We start from the raw sequence: 8,199 nt of genomic DNA, 5'->3' as shown, positions 1-8,199 counted from the left end.
GAAGAAGTAGACTCCAAGGGCGTCCACAGAAGGGGGCAAGAGGGGGCAGTTGCCACCCCCCCTGGAAAAGTTCAGTCAGTTGCCAAAAAAAACTTCCTACCCAGCCCGCATCTCCCGCTCACTCACAGTGCCTTCATCACATGACATCATCAGAGGCAGCGGGCAGCATGGCGACGGGTGTAGTTCCTCCTACTGCAGCCTCCCCACCTCTGCAGTCCTGCGGGGACTCACGCTAGAGGCGAGCTGTTGCCAAGTAAGTGCGCAGGCTGGTGTTCTGGGCCAAGGATAGGGGGCAGGCTTCTGGAGATCCAGATGCTCCAACGCAGAGGCAGGTTTATCCCTCCGTTCGCGTGTAGAGTGGGCTGAGCATGTGGGGGAGCGAGCTTGTGAGTGTCTCATTGCCTCATGGCCCGACCCTTGCTGTATGTTTGTATGTATGTAATGTATGTATGTGTATGTAATGTATATGTAATGTATGTATGTGTATGTAATGTATTTATGTATATATGTATGTAATGTATGTATACCCTTACAACAGCAAGTGTGGGCAGCACAGAGCTGTGACTTCAGCCTCTTGGGATCAGTAAGTAAGAGGCAAGTTATTCCCTAGCAGAGCGCACGCAGGAGCGCATGTTCTGCTGAAGATGTCCTTAAATGCATTTCTGACCCTTAGGCTTATACTCAAGTCATTACGTTTTACAAATTTTTGTAGGTAACATTAGGTACCTCGGCTTATACTCGGGTCGGCTTATACTCGAGTATACTGTATATGGGTAATACGCTATATGCTGTTTTGCCTTTATTGTACATTATTAATGAGGTCATAATGTATACTATATAATACAGGCAGATCTGCCTTTTATTGCACAATATCAATATTGATACATGTTCCTCTCCAACCCCTTGGATGTTGCTCCCAGTGGCCTCACACCAAGTGCTTATTTTTAAATGATTGATTTGGAGGCAAGTTTTTGTTGCATAAAAACCATGTGTACTGCCAAACAGAGCCTTGTGTAGGTTGACATTCCTCATAGGGGCTACCAAATGGCCAATCACAGCCCTTGTTTGGCAGCCCAGGAACATTTTTTATGCTAGCATTGCTTCCCAACTCCTTTTACATCTGAATGTTGCTAAAAAAAGTTGGGTATCCCTGCTCTAGCACATATGCATTTTCCTCACATCTGATTCACACTTATCAGGTGGTGGGGTTAAGCATTCTCCCACTTGCAATACCTCTTGATTTTAAATTGGTTTTCATTTGTACATTTTGGCATGGTGATGAATAAATATTGCCTTTTTATTTTTACACTTTGACTATTTATAATATTGTGCTACTCAGGGGCTTATGATTGGGGACTAAGTCCCATTTCTTGTACATACATTTAAAATTGGTTTGTTTGTGGACACTCCTATCTATATTGTCCTTGATTACAACAATTACTGACATACCTTGCTTGACTCAATTTGGCAATTTACCAAACCACCTTTGGCACACTAAATATAAATGGAGGTGCTTGCCGGGTTCAGGTCAGGTGTGGGTTGAGAGAGGGTAGGTTAGGGTTTGGTGGAGGCCGAATTTTTGTGACCCACAGTCGACCCGTACATCAGTACCTCTACATAATCTTTTTTTTACAATATATCAGAGCAGGGGTGCCCAAACTTTTTTTACCCGTGAGTCACGTTGAATTTTAAAAGAAATTGGGGATCAATGCAAACAAGAGAAATGTTCCTGGGTGTGCTAAATAAGGACTGTGATTGGCTATTTGGCACCCCTATGTGAACTGGCAGCCTACAGGAGACTCTGTTTGGAAGTACAGTGGCCTCAAAGCCAAGAATTCAAAAATAAGCACCTGCGTTGAAGTCACTGGGAGCAACATCCAAGAGCTTGGTTAGTAACATGTTACACTTATTGGGGACCACTTCTTTAGAGTCTACAAGGGTTTTTTTTCTCAGAGAAACCTGGAGAAAAAATTGTGACCATCACTTTTAGTAATCAGTTATGGCATTAGGGCCAATAAGCTGGGAAAATCAATTGCTACCTTCTAGGGGAATCCTGGAATTACCAGTAAATCCAAGTAACCCATAAATCCAGGATTCCCAAGCATCCATGCATGGCATTGGTAGGCTGAATGGGTTCATTGGTGCTCAAATCAAGTTGCTTGGTGCATGTAAAGTACAGGTATGGGACCTGTTATTCAAAATGCTCGAGAACTGGGGTTTTCTGGATAAAGTTTATTTCCGTAATTTGGATCTCCATACTTTAAGTCTACTAGAAAATCATGTAAATGTTAAATAAACCCAATTTGGCCTCCAATAAGGATTAATTATATCTTAGTTGGGATCAAGTACATGCGACTGTTTTATTATTACACAGAAAAAGGAAATCATTTTTAAAAATGTGAATTATTTGGATGAAATGGAGTCTATGGCAGGTAGCCTTTTGTAATTCAGAGTTGGTTTCGGATAACAGATCCTATACCTGTACCTGTGAATATTTTGTCCATTCTAATGGCTCCTTGTGTTTGTGAATAAGAAATTTTGAATTAGTCTTTTTAAATAAAAGCTTTATGAAACCCAAGTCACCCTAGGTATTCAGACCAAACTGATACAAAGACATGTATCCGAGACACAAAGAGAATAATAAAACATTGGCTTTTAATTTCCTGGGGTGTTATTTAAGGAACATGTGAATAAAGAACTGCCCAAAGTCTATGGTAGGAAGCACCTGGAGCATCATTCTACATTAATTATAAAGAGAGAATGTAGGAACGGATGTAGAGGTTGGTTTTCCCAGCCCTGTCTGCAAAGAACGGCAAGGGAATGGCTTCCCCTATAGAGGAACTGCAATTGTTATATTGTTCAGGTGCTTAGATTGTTACTCAAACTGCTTCATCCATCGCAACTGCGAGTCTAAATAGGGTTATAGTGCCAAGAATTTATATGAGAGGTGTCATTTATGAATATAAATGCATAAATCATGAAAACGGATGCAGAATTGAGTGATCTCATGCTATTCACAAAGGTACTTGCACCTATACATGATCTGGAGCATCTCTAGCCAATGCCAATGTACCCAATGATGAAAGTTGTGTTGCTTCTGCACCAAATACTTGTGTCCAGTGAATTGGAAGCTAACACCATTACTGGTACCAGATGCTCCCCCAATGCTCTCGTTCTCGTACCCCAGCACTACGTCCTAAACTGTTTGCACTCAACTGCTTCTTTGTAGGCTGAAATGGATGAGGAGCTTAAAGCGGTCCTGTCATGGGAAAACATGTTTTTTTCAAAACACATCAGTTAGTAGTGCTGCTCCAGCAGAATTCTGCACTGAAATCCATTTCTCAAAAGAGCAAACAGATTTTTTTATATTCAATTTTGAAATCTGACATGGGGCCAGACATTTTGTCAGTTTCCCAGCTGCCCCTGGTCATGTGACTTGTGCCTGCACTTTAGGAGAGAAATGCTTTCTGGCAGGCTGCTGTTTTTCCTTCTCAATGTAACTGAATGTGTCTCAGTGGGACATGGGTTTTTACTATTGAGTGTTGTTCTTAGATCTACCAGGCAGCTGTTATCTTGTGTTAGGGAGCTGTTATCTGGTTACCTTCCCATTGTTCTTTTGTTTGGCTGCTGGGGGGGGTGATATCACTCCACAGCAGTAAAGAGTGACTGAAGTTTATCAGAGCACAAGTCACATGACTTGGGGCAGCTGGCAAATTGACAAAATGTCTAGCCCCATGTCAGATTTCAAAATTAAATATAAAAAAATCTGTTTGCTCTTTTGAGAAATGGATTTCAGCGCAGAATTCTGCTGGAGCAGCACTATTAACTCATTCATTTTGAAAAAAAATTTTTTCCCCATGACAGTATCCCTTTAAACTCTAGAGGAGAACAAGTCTCCTGTCTTCTCTGCCTGTGCCTAAGGGGAACTTTTTTGTTAATATGTGGCATGGGTTTATTTCATGAATGGGAGCGAAGACCTTGGTATGGATCCATTCCTGCTAATGCAGCCCTGCAGTTAACTCAAGTAGGTTCCTCTCTAATGCTGACTTTAGTTTAAAGCCTGCATTCCCAGTTGCTCCTCCGTAGAAGCTTATAAGACAAGCTCCCCTTGGTCTTTGGACATATTAAATATGCCTTGTGACCAGTACCACATGTCCTGGGTTCTGATAGTCTTTTCAGCTCCAGTTGACTAGCCAGTAGGTTACTGTGCATGCTATTTACCCTGAACCAAGCTTGTAAGTGGGGAGTGATAGAGGGATCAGAAGATAAATTTTAATTCCAATTTCTTTTAATTTAGGTGTGCTTTTGGAAACACATAAGGGCATAGGAGATTTTGGTCAGAGCCCAGGCTTTACTTGTACAAAACTTAATGCAAATTATGGGGACTGGTGTCACAACTGCACTGCACTAAACTGGACAAAAAGGAGCAGGTACTGATCCAGTTCACAAAGGTACTTATACCCATATGTGCTCCTAACTACTTATGGCAGTGCCAATCCCCCCCCCCAGCCTGTTCTAAATATTGACTTACAAGTACATGTACTCATACAAGGGAACCATGGAACTACCTACAGCTTGGATGTGGGGACAGTTCCTAATACAAGTATGGGACCTGTTATCCACATAATGGATCTTTCTGTAATCTGGATCTTCATACCTCTACTAGAAAATCAAGTAAACCCAATAGGCTGGTTTTGCTTCCAATAAGGATTAATTATAGCTCAGTTGGGATAAAGTACAATCTTTCTTTCTTTCTGGATAGCGGGTTTCCAGATAACAGATCCCATACCTGTAATAGGTTTAGTCAATAAGTGCTACTGACTTGCACCAAGCCATTCAGAAGATAACATTATTAACACTGATAACTCTGCGCCAAACCAGAAGCAATGCCTTTCTGCACAAATCATATTGTAGCCATAGCAACATCTGATCCAAACTGGTGCAGAACCCATCTCAAATTGTGAGGCTGTAACTTACCATGCCTCTACAATTCCACCAGAATTTTTGGACAAATCAGTGAGCAAAATCAGTTTGCCTTTGAAAATGGCACTTTGCACACGCACAGTCTTAGTAACTGAGACTCATTTATGAGCCCAATTTCAGTGGGCAAAGTGCAAATTTGGATGGCACAATTTCTACACAGAATGTAGTTGTTTTCCCCATAATTCCAGCCACAAGTTCCAGCTGCACTATGAAAAAATGGCCACAATTGCGCAACAATTTTTACAAATGGGCTTGAGATGGAGAATTTTAGCAGCTTTGGGGTATAACAAACCTCAACAAATTCGAGGTTTTTTTTCCCCTCTAAAAATTTGAGTTCTCCCCTTTAAAAACTTGACCAAAAAAATTTGAGGTTTAATAGATGGACCCCTTAATCTTGAGCATTTTAAAGTGAAAGAGCACTGCCGCCTGTACTTTTGCACAGTGGGAACTGCTAGAGCTGTGATGTCCAACCAGTGGCTTCTGAGCAACATGTTGCTCTCTGACCCCTTGGATGTTGTTCCCAGTGGCCTCAATGCACGAGCTTCTTTTTGAATTCCAGGCTTGAAGACAACCTTAAGCTGCATAAAAACCATGTGTAGTGCCAAACAGAGCCTCCTGTAGGCTGCCAGTCCTCATAGGGACTACCAATAGCCAATCACAGGTCACATTTGGTACTCGTGGGAACTTTTAACGTGATTATGTTGCTCTCCATCTTTTTTTTACATCTGAAGGTGGTTCATGGGTAAAAAAAAGTTTGGGGACCCCTGCCCTAGAGGGTTCATTTTTACGCCAGCTGCAAATTCCCCCATTAGATTTAGGTCAGTTTATGTATGGCCCATCTTTACCCTTCACCAAACCCAAACTTTACCCTCTGCCTATGATTGTGTTGATATTGTCCTGAGCTCCATGAGATTGCACCCTAACCAAAATTAGCAGCAGAGCTACAGTTGCAACCCCCTTAGATAAAAGGGGAGCACTTGAAAGACAGCAAAGTAGGAGTTGGACCGTTTTATACTGCTAATAGGAAACTGACCCATTTGTTACCCCCTCTGTGTAACACCAGTGTCCCTTTTCATTTGTTATATTAAAGGAACAGTTCAGTGTAGAAATAGTTAGTGATCCAAAAATGTAATATATAAAGAATGGAGTGACTGGATGTGTAACATAATAGCCAGAACACTACTTCCTGCTTTTCAGCTCTCTAACTCTGAGTTAGTCAGTGACTATAAGGGGGGCCACATGGGAGATAACTGTTCAGTGAGTTTGTAATTGATCCTCAGCATTCAGCTCAGATTCAAAAGCAACATTTATGACCCATGTGGTCCCCATCAAGTCACTGATTGGTCAGTGCCTGGTAACCAATCAGTGTAAACCAAGAGAACTGAAAAGCAGGAAGTAGTGTTCTGGCTATTATGTTACACCTCTACTCACTCCAGCCTTTATACATTACATTTTTGCCAACTAACTATATTATAAACATTTTTTATTTTGCATAGTCTATCTATTTACCCAGTTTTTATTTTTTTTAACATGTTTTTATTTAATTTACAGTACAGTCTTAGCATATAATAATAATCAAAATGATGGATTCAACTTAGTTGTCACTAATAGAACAGTGATCTGTACATCAATATTTCCTACAACTGAGGCTTAGAAATGCTAGTTATACACAACTTGTCGATAACATACTATTAGTTTGGTGACTCCTGGGGGGGGTGATCGTGGATTCTGCTCCTGTGGTCGGTGAAGATTTTGGATACCGTATATACTCGTGTATAAGCCGACCCGAGTGTAAGCCGACCCGAGTATAAGCCGAGGTACCTTATTTTACCTACGAAAACTGGGAAAACTTATTGACTCGCGTATAAGCCTAGACACAACTACAGCCCTGTCTCCCAGTAGCGCACATTCTGCCAAAGCGACCCCCCCAGCGATCAACCGGGCTTCTTTGCAAAGTTGATGGTGACAGAGAATTGCCAAACGGATTACTGTGTGCATTGTCCCACTGTCCCACTACCATGTGCAGAGGGTGCTGTTTGATATTGCCATCACTGTTAATCTTTCGTACAACCAACAGAGGGCGCTGTGTGATATTGCAGTCACTGTTATTCTTTCATACAACCAACAGATGGCGCTGTGTGATATTGCATTCACTGTTATTCTTTCATACAACCAACAGATGGCGCTGTGTGATATTGCAGTCACTGTTAATCTTTCATATAACCAACAGATGGCGCTGTGTGATATTGCATTCACTGTTATTCTTTCATACAACCAACAGATGGCGCTGTGTGATATTGCAGTCACTGTTAATCTTTCATATAACCAACAGAGGGCGCTGTGATATTGCAGTCACTGTTATTCTTTCATACAACCAACAGATGGCGCTGTGTGATATTGCAGTCACTGTTATTCTTCCATACAACCAACAGATGGCGCTGTGTGATATTGCAGTCACTGTTATTCTTTCATATAACCAACAGAGGGCATTGTGGGATATTGCAGTCTCTCCCCGAGTGTACTGTTGGTATAGGAATGATTAAAAGTGACTGCAATCTCAGCTACTCGGGTCGGGTACCGCTGACCCGAGTATAAGCCGAGGTAGACTTTTTCAGCACATTTTGGATGCTGAAAAACTCGGTTTATACACGGGTATATACGGTATATTGGTCTGTCTCTTGTACTATGATGTTGGTGGATACTAATTCCTTGTCATACCACGAGGTTTGTCTGAATGCATACAGTTGAGAAGAACTTTTCTGTATATTGTTCTTTATTTGTGGTTTCCAACCAGTCCATGTGAAAAATGTGGTGGAGTTTCTGTTTGACTAGTGAGAGTGGGGGGAGGGAATGAGGAAAGCCAGTGATAAAGGATCGTTTTCATGGTCACTGCCGTTAGTCTTTCTGCTAGGTGTCTCTCAGAACGTGTGAGTTTTAGTTGTGGGGGAGGTATTCCAAAAAGTGCCCACGATCAAGTAAAAGACTAGTCTGTTGTGTTAAAGATTTCCAATATTCCTGAACTTCTACTCAAAATTGTTGAATACAAGGGCAGAGCTAAAGACAGTGCACAAGGTCAGCTTGGGGTTCGTGGCATCTCATGCTGTTTTTATTTTTATACTGAACTGTTCCTTTAAATACTCACCCTATTCACGGCAATAATGACACGCATTGTGTTCCCCAGACACATACACAAGGGTTTAAGCCCTTAAAAGCCCT

The sequence above is a fragment of the Xenopus laevis genome, chromosome 8L, assembly GCF_017654675.1.
Source record: "Xenopus laevis strain J_2021 chromosome 8L, Xenopus_laevis_v10.1, whole genome shotgun sequence".
NCBI classification, from domain to species: Eukaryota; Metazoa; Chordata; class Amphibia; order Anura; family Pipidae; genus Xenopus; species Xenopus laevis.
This window is presented reverse-complemented; position numbering follows the sequence as displayed.